Below are 16,822 nucleotides of genomic sequence, written 5' to 3' on the forward strand. Positions count from 1 at the left end.
TCCCAAAGTGAGTACAATTTTTCTTTCTCCCCCACCCTCCCTTTCCCCGAAAGTCGGTGGCATACTCAGATTTGGGAACTGATCACTCAAGATCCTTGGGTACTGAATACTGTAAAAGGGTTTACAATAGATTTCATTCAGACTCCGGTTCAATCTTCTTTCCCCAGAGACATCCCTCTCAACCTAGATCAAGAGAAAATAATAGAAGAAGAGATACACTCTATGCTTCAGAAGGGTGCTATTCTAGAAGTTCCTTTGGAAATGCTAGCCTTCTTAAGTACTCTTTTTCTCGTAAAGAAAAAGGACAAAGGCTGGAGCCGGTCATAAATTTAAGAGAGCTCAACAAATATCTCGTCTACAGACATTTCAAGATGGAAGGCATCCATCTTCTCACAGACTTATTACTAGAAGGGGACTGGCTAGTCAAGATAGACCTAAAAGACGCTTACTTCAACATCCCTATGGCCAAACATCACCAACCCTTTCTCCAGTTTATGTGGAAGAATCACCTCTTCCAGTTCCAAGCCCTCCCCTTCGGCCTCTCCTCCGCCCCATGGTGTTTCACCAAGGTGATGAAATCGATCGTCTCTTCCCTAAGAGAATCTTTTAGAGAACCATGGCTTCATTATAAACAAAGAGAAATCAATACTATCTCCCTCAAGATCCCTGGAATTCCTGGGCTTCACTATAGATACTACGAAGTGCCTTCTCTTACTCCCACTGAAGAAAATTTCAAAAATCAGGAAGGAGATAAGACACGTCCTGAAACAAGACAAATTATCCGTAAGAGAACTCGCCAGGCTTCTAGGTCTCCTTTCTTCCTCCATTCAAGCTATCTTTCCGGGCCCTCTGAACTATCGAGCTCTCAAAAGAGTAAAAGGGAGAGCTTTAAGATCTGGTCTTTGGTACGGGGATCTCATTTCTCTAGACCAGGAAGCCAGATTGGAACTGACATGGTGGCTAGACAACCTGGATGCCTGGAATGGCAGGGCAATCTTTGGTTCTACACCAGAATTTATTCTAGAATCGGACGCGAGCCTTCATGGCTGGGAAGCCGCCCTCCTAAACCAAAATACTGGCGGAGTTTGGTCTCAAGAGGAATCCTCTCACCATATAAACTATCTGGAACTCGCTGCCGGTCTCTATGCCCTCATGAGTTTCAAACATTCTCTTCAGGGCAGATCAGTGATGTTAAAGATGGACAATATGTCCGCTGTTGCTTATATCAACCGCCTCGGAGGAATGAAATCCGCGGATCTTTCAAATTTAGCCAAAAAACTCTGGATGTTCTGCCTGGAACACAAGATCTCACTGAAAGCAGAATATCTTCCAGGAGAAACCAATCTTTCCGCAGATTGGAACTCGAGATTCCTCTAAGACCGCAGCAATTGGAAATTAAACGCTTCAGTTTTCAATTCACTCAACAAATTTTGGGGTCTTCTAGATTTAGATCTCTTTGCGAGCAGACTAACCTTCCAACTAGACAATTACTTCAGCTGGATGCCCAACCCGGGTGCTCTAGCAGTGACCGCCTTCCTTCAGTGCTGGAAGGGGACCAACGGATACGCTTTTCCCCCCTTCTCAATGATCCAGAGTCCTTCAGAAAGTGAGACAACAACAATGCTCCATAGTCCTAGTAACTCCCTTCTGGCCATCTCAAGCATGGTTCCCCACGGCCTTGGAACTAGCTTACGACCTCCCCTTCCTAATTCCTTCTCTACCAGACCTTCTTACAGACACATACGGTCTAACTCACCCATTGGTTCAGTCAGGGACCTTGACCCTTCTTGCCTGGAGAGTGTCAGGAGATCCAACCTACTCTCAAAACGTTCGTCATCTGCTGCAACTCTCCTCGGTGAATCCTGGGCCCCCGGCACACATTACAGATACAACAGCATTTGGAAATCATGGTCACGTCGGTGCTTGGAATGGAACTTGGATCCCTTGGAAGCACGTATCGCTAACATAGTTAACTTTCTTGTCAAACAATTCGATCGAGGTCTCGGCGATAGATCGATTTAATTGTTACAGGTCCGCTATCTCCGCAGGTCATTCTCTCGTCAATGGTAAGACGGTTGGTAAAAACCCCATTATTTGTAGAGTCCTCAAAAGCATTAGACTCAGGAGACCTCCCAAACCCAGATACCAATCTCTCTTTGACGTTAATCTAATTCTTGATCTTTTTTCCAGCTGGCCCGATAATATTCACCTCAATAGAAAAAACCTCTCTATCAAACTGGCCACTCTACTTTGCCTAATTTCTTGTCGCAGGGTCTCCGACGTTAAAGCTCTGGAGATCTCTTCTAGGTCCTATAACATGTTCTGAGTCAAATTCAAGCTTTTTAAAAGAACCAAGACTATGTCCGATTCTATTTTCTATCCTTGCTTCGACTTATGCAAAAAACTTTGCGTAGTCGTCTGTATGAAAGAATATGACTGCAGAATGAATCCTCTTCGCCCTACAGGTGTTAACCAACTACTTATTTCTTTTGTTAAACCGCACAAAGCTGTATCCTCTTCTTCTATCTCTAGATGTGTCAAAATAGTAATGAATTTAGCTGGCATCGATCTGAACTTGTTCCAAGCTCATTCGATCAGAGGTGCTATGGCCAGCAAATCCTTCTGGTCTGGTGGTAAATTGAATGATATTCTTAAAGCTGCCGACTGGTCTAATGCTAGTACCTTTACTCAGCATTACTGCAAACCAATTAGTCACATGCCTGATGTAGTTTTACATGGCTACCAACATGCATAATGTAGCCTCCGATCTTGTAATGAAATTGCGATTCTCCTATTAACATGACAAGAGAATCTGGATTTCATTAAAGACTCGGAGGCTCATATTTTCCCACCCACCCTTTCCCCTGAGGCTTTAATAATACTCACTGTTCATTTAATGTTATTCTTGTATTCTATTACTGAATTTGTTTATCAGAACATATTTACAGCTTTAATTTTCTATTGTGACTTTTATCATTATTCCTAACTCACATTTGTTATCTCCTTTCAGGAATGCCTCGTTTACCCAAGTAACATTTTACTCTTTAGTTTCTATTTTGGAGATTTTACCTACTTATCTTTACCTTTCTTTCAGATAATCTCTCATGAACTGATCCAGACATCCATCGCTCTCTCTGTTCTTCACATTCTTCGTTTGGTTTTGATTTAATGGACTGTTTGGATGACTTTTTCAACGACTTCTTCAACGTTCGAAGACCTTTCCTGTTTTACGCCACATTCAAAAGAGGCTGTTTATTATGGGCTCATGCCTTTTACCTGCTTTGAATGTTCTATTCTGGAACATATATGTTTTACGATGTATGCGGCTGCTTGGAGACGCATTAAAAGTGATATGCATAATGTTAGCCTCCGAGTCTTTAATGAAATCCAGATTCTCTTGTCATGTTAATAGGAGATTCGCAATTCCTGAGTCCGTATGCAACGTTGCGACAGATAAAGGTTTTTAAAGAGGCCATATTGTGGATTTTCGAGACCCTTCTAACTCCCTTTGTTGTGTGTTCGGGCTCTCCAGGTTCTCGATAATGCGGGGAGAGGGCTGGGGGGAGGCGCTTCTTCCGCTGCCATCCCTGGCGGGGGCGCCACCAAGGACTGCCAACGGGGGGGAGCACCAGCAGTTCCCTTTGGGTGGGTGCGTCGGCCAGCTCCCAGCCGCCTGATGCATGGAACGAATTAAACAAATTCCCTTCTGTTAACCACTTGCTTATGTTCATTACTACTCCTGTTTCCTGCATTCATCCTCTTTCCTCCTCTGTGTTCCAGTCACCGTCCTGCATACTTTTTTATGATCCTTTTATCTGTCCTCCTTCATGCTCAGAAAATGTTTTAGCAATTTACAATTGAAACCATTTAAGCTATTTATGACACGTTATTTATTTTCAGACATCCACCAACTATTTTTAAATTATATTTATAAGATATTAAATAGCAGCATGTCCCATGCCTTGTTTCTAAATTTTAACCATGTTGCAGAGCAGCTGACTTGCTCTACAACATGGCTAAACTAAAATACATTGGGTAAGCCAATAACCCTCACATTGGCGAGACCTATTGGCTTTGCCACTGCTGTTTTTTTCTTGGAGATTTATTCATTCTTACTCCAAAACATCTTGGTTGATAGTCCTTTTAGCTGAGAGTGAGCCTTGTTGCATTAGAAAAGCTCTGCAACAAGGTTAAAATTCGTTTTAGGATTTGGTGATCTGCCTTAAGCAGCATAGGTTTTGCTTGCATGAGAAAATGTTTTCTTGCTCAGGAACCTCTGTCTTTGGTAGAGCTGTATAATGGTCTTCTCTCCTATCCCATCAACCTTCGTCACCTCCGTAACATAATGGGACCATTTGTACCCCCACAGTTAAAGTCTGTGCCCATGTAGTTGCAAGCCCTATTTCCAGTTTCCTTTGTAACCTGGGAAATTTTAGATTGCCATCACATCTGCCAGTATTGATGACAAGGGCTGGTTTTAAAATTGGAGGGACTTGAGGATTTTAAGAGTGAAACCAGCACCCCCTACTTGAACATCACTGAATCCTTTACTGTGCTTGGGTGACCAACCCCATTGATAGAATGGTAGGCCTTGTCTCCATGGCGGGCATCTGAACTTTCTCTTCCTTTTCCTCCTTCCTGTCATACTGTCACTGATGCTAGTCCATTTCCAACGCAAGACCCAAATCTTCAGATTCCACTTCTTAGAATGAGATTGCATTATTCAGCTAATTTGTCTGGAATAGCGGAGATGCACGTGATTTGCAGGTTTATTCCCTGCGATGCCTGCGTGTCATCGGTACCAATGTGTCATGCAGACATGATAAATAACAAGCATTGGCATAGTCAATAGGTCTCGCTTTTGGGACCTTTATAAGTATTTAGTTATGCAGCACAATATCCTTGGTGCAACAACATCAATTGTTGCATGGCTAAACACTTATAAGGTCCCAAAGGCGAGACCTATTGGCTATGCCAAAGAGATAATTTGGAGGGTGACAAGAAAGATTGTCGCACGGGCGCCACTACTGCTAAAGCCGGCCTTGCACCACAACATGCTGCATGGGTAAAGTCTCAACTCAACTGCTCCTTCACATCTAAGCATTAATCCCAAATGTATGCATGGCCTAGTCTCCCCGTCAGACTCTGGCCCAATGCAGATGGTTGGAAAAGGTCCTGGCCGATGGCTATAGAGCATGGCTGTTTTAAATTCGCTACAACCAGGGCCACCGGAATTATGAGGCAGGAGAGGGCACATTGTGAAAAGCCATTCCGAGTTATCATATGCCCTAGATGAAGCACCCCACTTTTGTACGTTGAAGCCCAGTGTTATTCTTATTAAGGTGTTGAAAAAACCCACAGGATCTGCCTTTGTCATAATTCGAGAGAAAGCAAGTGGGAAAAAGAGAGAAGAATAGAGAAACCAAGAGAGAGAAAAACAGAACAGGATAGAGTTAAATTGAGAGACAAAATGGGGAAGGAATGAAAAAAGAGGAGGCTAAACGAAAAAGGGAGAGATGCCATTAATACTTATACCTCAAAAAAGTGTGCCTTCACCAAAGAATCCCAAGTGATGTGTTAAACCTAAACTGTATTAAAAAAATTTAGTGCGGAAATATACATCCTTTAACTCCATGTAAACAATAAACACCATGCTGAATGCCACCCTGTGCATGCCCTAATTGTGCTTAGACATAGACCAAACGTAAACTAAAGATGGGCAAAATAAAAATAGACTTACGGTGCTCGCAAACTTTCACATCTTCCACATTGAAATCAGCAGCATAGCCACATATACTTAATCACAATGGAGCCAACAGAATGTCCTCCAGACCCGCTGGTCGTTTATAAACCCACTCTCACTGGCGTAGGTAAAACCAATCCATTTAAACACCCCCTGCAGTTTAACAACACGTGACTGTGAACTTTAAAAGCTAATCCTGAAAAAACATTAAAGATTACATGAACAACCACCGTGCTCACATGCAACTACGTGAAATTTTAACACACGTTTTTGCCTATCTCGTATCCAAATTAACACAATGTTAAACAATAAAACACCATGGAGTGTAGTGTACATTTAATGTGAAAATATAATAAGTAATGCACAGAAAAACAATTTTGACATTGAAATGTCATCCCTAATATAAGAAAAAATGAATGCTATGTAGAAAAATATTCACGATTTTGATAATGTGAAAGTTGCTCCCGAGGCTACGTGTTCCCAGTAGTCTCCAAGATGGCATTTTTCACTATTTTGAAAAGTACCTGTGATTGGTGCGGATGGCATTTTTCACTATTTTGAAAAGTACCTCTGATTGGTGCGGGAAAGGAGGGAGCAGGCAGAAAGAGGAATGAAGATGATATGGTGTAAGGGCTTGAGCTGCACTTTGATGCTGAGGAACCGGGTTCGAGCCAGCAGTCTGCTAGCTTCGGGTTGTACAAAAGTCAACAAGTTAATGGGGAAAATGCGAGGCTCTTCTGTGCAGCTACGGACGAGTAACAAATAAAAAGAAGAGGGGGTGGTGGTGCGGATTAAAGTCTGCAACCGGCAGAAAGCAAATACTTTAAAAAAAGAGTTCTGAAGAGGATATGTGTAGGAAGGTGGATATCTGACTATGGTTACCCCCAAATTTTTGCCTAGTGTCTAGCTGGTTTTTCGACTTAGTTGGCCTGAGATCCTGCCATTCAGGCTCTCAGGCTATCTGCTCTCTCTGTAAAATGGACTCCATGTACCCTAGGTACATACCCAATTGGTTGGATCACCCTGTCAGCCCCTGTACCAGTGTACACTAGGTACCCAGGGCATTGGTGTATCCAAGGCCTGCCAGGGGCTGAAGCATGTATTATGCCACCCCAGGCTTGGCCTAACAATCTGACACAACTGGCTGATCACTCAGCTGGGGTAAGTTGGTGTAATCACCTCTTACTTAGGTGTAGTATACCTATACCTAAACTTAAATGGGACACCTGGTAACCTATAAGTCACTCCTATGGCAGGCCTTAACAATCCTGAAGGCAGAGTGCTTGGTTCCATGTGAGATGGTGCTCTGGCATGAGCTGAGCCTGTCTGCAGTGGTCGGAACAACTTCCTTCTACTGTTTCCAGATATCGTCATACCATATACTCTTAAGTGCATTATGAACCTCGCGGTTAAATGCTATCTTTGGTTTGGCTTTATCAAAACATGTCGAGTAAGGTGTCATACGAATTGGAATACTAACCCCTCGCCAATTCTGGCGACGGGGTTAGCATTCCACCCTTCTAGAGGGACACGACATGTACAGTGCCTGAAACCCGGGTAAAATCAGACATAGCCTCAGCTCCACAAAATGGATGCTGCCACCACAGACACAAGTCTGCCCTCCTGCTGCTGGGAGTCCTTCCAGCTTGGGAGGTGTGGACAAAGGGTTTCCTGCCAGGGGAGGTGCATGCACCACCCCAGACAGGATTTTGTGTATTGGTCAGGTAGGGCTTGAAAGAAACCAGACATGCCTGTGGCTCACAAGGAGCCTCGGTGCATATGCCAGTTCAAACCGGTCCTGGGGCACACCAGTCCCGGGCCTGGGGCGAGCTGGACAAAGGATTGGGGGTGTAACCACCCCCCTTCCTGGTCCCACCCATAGGGAGGGACCTAGCAGGTAGTCCGGCCCCTAGAATCCGAATAAAGGTAGGAGCTGTGTCCTAAGACTTCAGACATCCTGGAATCAACTTGAAACTAAGAAGAAGACGGGAACTTCGACATTCTGCTGCACAGAAGACTGAAGAAAATCTCCCCTGTGGTCAGGGAGTGACCACCTTGCTAACGCAAGCACCATCCAGCGAATCAACGTCTGCTTTGCCGCCGCCTCCCGCCGGAGCCCGAGCCCAGAGACTGACAAGACCTGGACCTCCAGACCTCTCACCGCCCGATCCACAGTCCCTGCAAAGAAGAGACCCGTGGAGGCACCGAGACACGTGGAGCCAGCCATCTTGAAACGACCACGACAAGCTGACCAGTGCAACAACCGAGGCTCCCTCCAAGTTGTGCTTTGGGTCCTGAGAAGCCCAACCCTCGAGCAGCATCTGCACCAAAGGTGAGCCCTCCAGCATCTCCACGATCTGCGTGGGGCCCTTCTGCATTTTGCCACTCGACGCGCCTAACCGGTTGCTGGCCCGCTGGCTAGTGGCCATCTTGGCGACGAAATCTACGACAAACACCGCTGGTCTGGTTGCTCCAGACTGGCCCTTGCTCCCCTCCAAAGGAGCAATCCCTCTGACCTTGCTGGTCAGAACCAACAGCTGATTTCCGAATCCTCCTACAATTGCTTTTGCCAAGGCTTGTTTGCTTCGATCAAGTCGCCGACACCGCCGACAGCGAGAGCCTGCGTGGGACAGCTCGTGAGCCGACTCCTGGACGTCGTCGACCTTCAGGGACCACGTGGCTGCGGAGACAAGCTACCCCTCATCACCTGTTTGCACCCGACATCGCCTGGTACCCACCTGGTGCCACGCTGGTCACTGGCTAGTGACTGTGAACACTGTCCCCTCTGCTTACAGGTCTTCAACATCTCCGATCCACTCTTGGATCCACTGCATCTCTCCCGGACCGACCGCCTGCAGCATCTTTGTCTTCAAGCTCCACGGAACAGATAGAAGCAACCCGACGCACTTCGAGGCCTATGCACCCGCTTCCTGTGGGTGAGGTAAAGCTGGCACACCTGTGCCCAAGTGTAGTAATACATCTCTAGTGCCTGTGTTCCAAATCTTAAGTTCCTAGGTCATCCGGAAGATTCCTTTTGCAGTAACTTTGTACTTTTTACGCACCCATTGAACCCTATGGGAGCACGCGTGTGACTATTTGCTCTGCACACGCCACCCGTGGACCTCCTGGTCACTAACTGACGTTAGCTCCTTGTAGGCCCAGCGATTCTAGAGGCCTTAGGCCTTTTCCCTTTTCTGTTCGTGGTACTTATACCACTATTTTAGTATATGGTTCGAGTGGCCACCAGGGCCTATCCATATAAAGTGCAACTTCTGTGTATTCTGTGATAATCTTGTTTGACGATTTGTGCTCCTGTGCTCATAAAGAGACTAGGGGTTACTTTGAGAAATAAATACATATATATTTTGAATATATATCTGTGTGGTGTCCTTTCATTGGTATAAAAGGGGGTTACTATTGGTAAAACAGCTTGCTTAACACGCTTCACGAGTTTAGCCTCAAAGACTGCTTAGCCTACGCTACCACTAGGGCAGCTAGTCCAAAAAGGTTGACTTACAACCACACCATAAGGGTTGCTTGGCATGGTACAAGGTGGTCACTAGAACTAGTGAACAGCATATGCCAGGCCAACTTCTCACATTGGTGAGCAGCGGTTGGATTTGAGCTTGCTGTGTTTTACCATTGTAATCTCTTGGTTACCAATTGAAAGATCACATAGGTACCTGTAGGTACATATAAAACAAGATTAGATATACATAAGTTCTACTGAACTTAGTTGTTGTAGAGCAAAGGGAGTAGCACACCCTGACTACAACTACTAGATAGGTTTAGTAGGTAAACCCAAGTGTAGGTAGATTGCAACACATCCACCCACACTTAAGAGCAATGGCCGGGGCAGAGGGGTCCACTGTACCCATCTCTGTTGAGAGTGACCCCCAGAGGGCACCATCCAGCTTTGCTACCCTTAATCAGAATGAGCTCAGGCATTTGGCAACTCTTAGAGGCCTTAAACAGCCCAAGAACCCAAACTCTGCTGAGCTCAGAGAACTCTTACAGAATGATGAGAATCAGAGAGAACTCAGGAAAGCTTCCCAGTTAGCCCCCTTAGGGTCAGGAACAGGAGGCCCCCCTTCTGAAGATGCCACAGAGGTACCCCCTTCCAATAGTCACCCCTTAGATGGGATGCCTACCACAGAGGAAGAAAGTGATGGGGATACAGATGTGAGTGGGGATGAAGGGAGAACTAGCCCAGTGCCAAGTGTTATACTTGGCCCAGCTAAACTAAGGCTGTTGGGGACTGACAGTGGGTTCACCCCATTGGATCTCCCCAGTGGACTTAACACAGGGCTTGGAAGGCAAAGGAATCGCTCAGGTGACTCCAATGCTTCCCATGGCTCTAGAGGCTCTCAAGGTCACTCCAGAAGGAGACTGACCACCCCTCAGAGGAGGGAACATGAGGCCAGAATGCAGGAAGCCCAGCTGAGGATCAGGAAGCAGGAGCTAGAAGTAGCCCTGATGGAAGAAAAACTGAACAAGGCTAGGCAGCCTAGAGAGAGTGGGTCTATACCCACTGGTGGCAGCAATGTCCCTAGGGACAAAGATAGGGTCTTTGACAATAGGAACCTGTCCAAGATTGTGCCCCCCTACAAAAGTGGGGATGACATCCACAAATGGATGACTGCTCTTGAGAGAGCCTGCAAAGTGCAGCAGGTTCCTGAAGACCAGTGGGCAGCAATCTTATGGCTCTCCTTTGAGGGGAGAGGCAGAGATAGACTCCTCACTGTTAGAGAAGAGGATGTCAGAAATTACAGAGTCCTGAAGAGTGTCCTAGTTGATGGGTTAGGCTTAACCACTGAACAGTACAGGTTAATGTTCAGAGACACCCAGAAGACACAGACTCAGGACTGGTCTGAATATGTGGAATGTGCCACTAAGGCTTTGGAGGGTTGGTTGCTGGGAAGTAAGGTGTCTGATTATACAGGATTGTACAATTTGATGATGAGAGAGCAGATTTTAAGTAATTGTCAAAACCAGCTTCTCCATCAACACCTGGTAGACTCAGATTTGACCTCTCCCCAAGAATTGGGAAAGAGGGCAGATAAATGGGTCAGGACCAGGATCAGGCCTAAAAACCAGGGTGGTGACCAAAAGAAAGATACCACCAAGCCTCAAGAGAAGGGTGGGGATAAAGAAAAAGAGAAACCTTCCTCAGGGCCCCAAAACTCCACACAGGGTGGTGGGTCCCAAGCTCCCTCCTCTACCACAGCTAAAAAGCCCTACTGCCATGAGTGTAAAACTCCTGGGCATTGGAAAACTGACAGCGGTTGCCCAAGGGCTAAAAACAAAACTGTTCCTCCAATTACTCCTGTCACACCACCTATTACTGTCAGCAGTAATCCCCCAGGTGGTGGGAGTGCCCCCAGAAATCTGGGTGGGTTTACTTGGGGAACACAGGGGGACCCTGGCTTAGCCAATTCCCCTACAGCAACCACTCTTGTCTGTGATGGTGGCATGGGGTTTGCCAACTTCACTGCCTGTCCCAACACTTTGGGTAGGTACAGACAGGAGCCCTACATCAATGGTACAAAAGCTGAGGCCTACAGAGACACTGGGGCTAGCATCACAATGGTGGCCCATTGGCTAGTTCCCTCTGAGCAGCTTTTGCCCGGTTTCTCCTACCAGGTGACTAACATTGATGGCAAACAGAACAGTCATCCCATGGCAGAGGTATGTCTCAGCTGGGGAGGGGTCACTGGCCCTAAAAGGGTAGCAGTGTCCCCAACCTTGCCTGTAGACTGCTTACTGGGGAATGACTTAGAACTCTCAGCTTGGGCTGGAGTTGAACAAGACACCCATTCTAAAATGGTAGGCCTTTCACAAAAGGGTAGGGGGGTTGTGCCATTCACAACCCCTGTCCAAATAGATTTCCTCCCTGAAAAGGTTGGAAGGGCAGTGGTAGCCACAGCCCAGGCACAGACAGACTTCCCTGTAGGGACTGGCAGAGCTGTGACAGTCACAGCTCAAACACAAACTGAGTGCCCCCCTGAAAAGGTTGGCAAGGCTGTAATGGTCTCAGCCTATACTCAGACTGACATAGGTGTAGTGAAGCCTGAAACAATGGATCACTCCACACAAACTGAGAGTAGTGGGGAGGAAGAAAAGTCTCCCTCTCCCCAGACATTAGGAAAAGGTCAGCCTCCTCAGGGATCTGACCTCACCCCTTGTGAAGGAACTGCCCCAGAGGTAGCCAGGCCTGGCCTGGCAGAGCCTCTGATGTCAGTGGCCCCTTCCAAGGTGGGATCCAGTCTGGTGCAGGTAGCCTGCCTCTCTCTACCCTGCCTCAGTCAGCCCAGGGCTGCAGAGGTCAGGGAGGCCAGTGGACCCCCAGAGGGCCCCTGTCCACAAGAACCCCCCCATCAAAAGAATGAGGATTGCCTGGCTAGTAGCCCTAGTCAGGTGATGGGTAAAAACATTCCTGAGGGATCTCCTTTACAGGTAGTTAGGGACCTCCCCCAGGGGGATTCTGTTGGGCACAGGCAAACATGGGACCTTAGGGCCCCAAACCTGACCTGTCCCTCCAGTAAGCCCACAAAAGGGACCCAGCCTCCAGCTTTAGGTAGCCAGAGGCTGACCCTGAGAGCACAGTGCAACTCAGTTAAAGAAAGAAAGGCATCCATGGTGGAGGATGATTGGAGGAAGCTGAGGCCTCACTTTGAGGACACTCACTTCAGTACTCCATCTCAACACCAGCCTTTTACTTTGCCAAGACACACCACAGGTAGAGATTCCCTATGGTGGAGACCCTCTGATACCCTTAGGGTGAGGGATTGCTTAGTGGACCATGAGACAGGGGGTAACCATGCCAGTGCTGGTTCCTCCTTATATGGCCACTTGGGCAATATAGGCTTACCTGGTCAAGGTCAGCCTTATCTCCCTTCGTTTGGGGGGGGGTTGTGTAGGAAGGTGGATATCTGACTATGGTTACCCCCAAATTTTTGCCTAGTGTCTAGCTGGTTTTTCGACTTAGTTGGCCTGAGATCCTGCCATTCAGGCTCTCAGGCTATCTGCTCTCTCTGTAAAATGGACTCCATGTACCCTAGGTACATACCCAATTGGTTGGATCACCCTGTCAGCCCCTGTACCAGTGTACACTAGGTACCCAGGGCATTGGTGTATCCAAGGCCTGCCAGGGGCTGAAGCATGTATTATGCCACCCCAGGCTTGGCCTAACAATCTGACACAACTGGCTGATCACTCAGCTGGGGTAAGTTGGTGTAATCACCTCTTACTTAGGTGTAGTATACCTATACCTAAACTTAAATGGGACACCTGGTAACCTATAAGTCACTCCTATGGCAGGCCTTAACAATCCTGAAGGCAGAGTGCTTGGTTCCATGTGAGATGGTGCTCTGGCATGAGCTGAGCCTGTCTGCAGTGGTCGGAACAACTTCCTTCTACTGTTTCCAGATATCGTCATACCATATACTCTTAAGTGCATTATGAACCTCGCGGTTAAATGCTATCTTTGGTTTGGCTTTATCAAAACATGTCGAGTAAGGTGTCATACGAATTGGAATACTAACCCCTCGCCAATTCTGGCGACGGGGTTAGCATTCCACCCTTCTAGAGGGACACGACATGTACAGTGCCTGAAACCCGGGTAAAATCAGACATAGCCTCAGCTCCACAAAATGGATGCTGCCACCACAGACACAAGTCTGCCCTCCTGCTGCTGGGAGTCCTTCCAGCTTGGGAGGTGTGGACAAAGGGTTTCCTGCCAGGGGAGGTGCATGCACCACCCCAGACAGGATTTTGTGTATTGGTCAGGTAGGGCTTGAAAGAAACCAGACATGCCTGTGGCTCACAAGGAGCCTCGGTGCATATGCCAGTTCAAACCGGTCCTGGGGCACACCAGTCCCGGGCCTGGGGCGAGCTGGACAAAGGATTGGGGGTGTAACCACCCCCCTTCCTGGTCCCACCCATAGGGAGGGACCTAGCAGGTAGTCCGGCCCCTAGAATCCGAATAAAGGTAGGAGCTGTGTCCTAAGACTTCAGACATCCTGGAATCAACTTGAAACTAAGAAGAAGACGGGAACTTCGACATTCTGCTGCACAGAAGACTGAAGAAAATCTCCCCTGTGGTCAGGGAGTGACCACCTTGCTAACGCAAGCACCATCCAGCGAATCAACGTCTGCTTTGCCGCCGCCTCCCGCCGGAGCCCGAGCCCAGAGACTGACAAGACCTGGACCTCCAGACCTCTCACCGCCCGATCCACAGTCCCTGCAAAGAAGAGACCCGTGGAGGCACCGAGACACGTGGAGCCAGCCATCTTGAAACGACCACGACAAGCTGACCAGTGCAACAACCGAGGCTCCCTCCAAGTTGTGCTTTGGGTCCTGAGAAGCCCAACCCTCGAGCAGCATCTGCACCAAAGGTGAGCCCTCCAGCATCTCCACGATCTGCGTGGGGCCCTTCTGCATTTTGCCACTCGACGCGCCTAACCGGTTGCTGGCCCGCTGGCTAGTGGCCATCTTGGCGACGAAATCTACGACAAACACCGCTGGTCTGGTTGCTCCAGACTGGCCCTTGCTCCCCTCCAAAGGAGCAATCCCTCTGACCTTGCTGGTCAGAACCAACAGCTGATTTCCGAATCCTCCTACAATTGCTTTTGCCAAGGCTTGTTTGCTTCGATCAAGTCGCCGACACCGCCGACAGCGAGAGCCTGCGTGGGACAGCTCGTGAGCCGACTCCTGGACGTCGTCGACCTTCAGGGACCACGTGGCTGCGGAGACAAGCTACCCCTCATCACCTGTTTGCACCCGACATCGCCTGGTACCCACCTGGTGCCACGCTGGTCACTGGCTAGTGACTGTGAACACTGTCCCCTCTGCTTACAGGTCTTCAACATCTCCGATCCACTCTTGGATCCACTGCATCTCTCCCGGACCGACCGCCTGCAGCATCTTTGTCTTCAAGCTCCACGGAACAGATAGAAGCAACCCGACGCACTTCGAGGCCTATGCACCCGCTTCCTGTGGGTGAGGTAAAGCTGGCACACCTGTGCCCAAGTGTAGTAATACATCTCTAGTGCCTGTGTTCCAAATCTTAAGTTCCTAGGTCATCCGGAAGATTCCTTTTGCAGTAACTTTGTACTTTTTACGCACCCATTGAACCCTATGGGAGCACGCGTGTGACTATTTGCTCTGCACACGCCACCCGTGGACCTCCTGGTCACTAACTGACGTTAGCTCCTTGTAGGCCCAGCGATTCTAGAGGCCTTAGGCCTTTTCCCTTTTCTGTTCGTGGTACTTATACCACTATTTTAGTATATGGTTCGAGTGGCCACCAGGGCCTATCCATATAAAGTGCAACTTCTGTGTATTCTGTGATAATCTTGTTTGACGATTTGTGCTCCTGTGCTCATAAAGAGACTAGGGGTTACTTTGAGAAATAAATACATATATATTTTGAATATATATCTGTGTGGTGTCCTTTCATTGGTATAAAAGGGGGTTACTATTGGTAAAACAGCTTGCTTAACACGCTTCACGAGTTTAGCCTCAAAGACTGCTTAGCCTACGCTACCACTAGGGCAGCTAGTCCAAAAAGGTTGACTTACAACCACACCATAAGGGTTGCTTGGCATGGTACAAGGTGGTCACTAGAACTAGTGAACAGCATATGCCAGGCCAACTTCTCACAATATGGTATAAAGGCTAGAGCGTCACTTTGATGCTGGGGAACCCAGTTCGAGCCAGAGGTCTGATAGTTTCCAAGGGCATGGGGGTACAAAAGTCAACAAAAAAAGTTAAAGGGTCAAATGCGAGACTGTTCTGTGCAGCTGCGGTAAAGAAACAAATAAAAAGAAGACGGGGCGGTGGTGCCGGTTGAAGCCTGCCACCGGCAGAAGGCAATATTTAAACAAGCACGAAAGTGAAAGCTCATTAGAAAACAGATGGCCCCTGAGTACGCCGCTGCTCGCTCCCACAAGGTGGATGCCACCACATGCACGAGTGTGTGGAAAAGAGCAGACCAATTTCTAAAGGTCATCTCCTAGTGCAGCGCATGCGCGCTGCACTAGGCTCAACCTAGAAATAGAGGACGAGGAAAAATACTGGTGACCGAAACCGAGAGCGGACTTCCCTTAGAGTACTAAAACAGCTAAATTACGTGGGGTGTTGCCTCCTGTAGTCTCATCTTGCTCCAGATGTTTACCACAAAATCAACTTTTTTCACACTGTTGTAAAAGGTTACTGCCAACTCCAGTCTTATTAAATAGTGACTAGGTGTTTAACTATGTTGAGCACATTTTGTTCCCTGGATGTAGATATCCGTCATGGAAGAATAATCCATGTGTGTGCACACGCTTCAAGACTTTGCCTACACCTGCCTTTTGTGCTGGTGTGTGGGCTGCTTTTAATGTGCACTGATCTTGTTAGGTGTCTTCTGACTGATATCCTTAACCTTCTCTGCGCCTTTCGCTGCACCGTCTTTCCCCACAACATTCTCTCATCATCAGTCTATTCGTGACACTTACTGTATAGTGAGGCATATGTATTCTTTGTCTTTATCTCCCACACCTTCACTTCGCAAAATGAAACCACTGATCCCACCATATTCTCCTTTGCCATTTCATTCCCCTTTGCTTTTCTGCCAACATCTTAGCCCCTCAACTAGGAACCTTGGTGTACATTTTTAATTTGAGTTACCGTAATCACGGCAACAGCTGCTCTGTCCTGACAGAAGGCGAATCCTCCACCAACTCTGATTCCAGTCTGCATTACCCTTCTTCTCCCTCTTGATAAAGTCATCAGTTTTGATCTAGAGATGCTATCCATTGTGCCCCAATTAATCCTTCCTGCCTCCCAATTAAAAACTACATAAAAGCTGGCATCTGACCCTTTTTAAATTCCTAATTCTACCCTTTAAGGACCCTCCTATCTGAATTATACCACCTTCTACTCTCAAACCCGCACATGAAGCTCCACCTCCCATCATCTCTTGCCATTGCCAAATCACCAGGCACTGCCCCTCAAAATATTTAATTTCTTTGTAGTTGAACCTGCAATGGAAAGCCCTCCCCAGTACGTAGGAGCACTCCCACTTGGTTTTCTAGA

At 47.5% G+C, this 16,822-nt stretch overlaps 1 protein-coding gene across 11 annotated transcripts in view; it reads left to right on the forward strand.

Moving 5' to 3' along the window:
- SAMD8 (sterile alpha motif domain containing 8) overlaps positions 1 to 16,822 on the forward strand; it is a 206,355-nt gene that overhangs the window by 150,961 nt on the left and 38,572 nt on the right. The gene's annotated exons all lie outside the window — the stretch shown is intronic.

Source organism: Triturus cristatus, chromosome 1_2 (genome assembly GCF_964204655.1).
Source record: "Triturus cristatus chromosome 1_2, aTriCri1.1, whole genome shotgun sequence".
Taxonomy (NCBI): domain Eukaryota; kingdom Metazoa; phylum Chordata; class Amphibia; order Caudata; family Salamandridae; genus Triturus; species Triturus cristatus.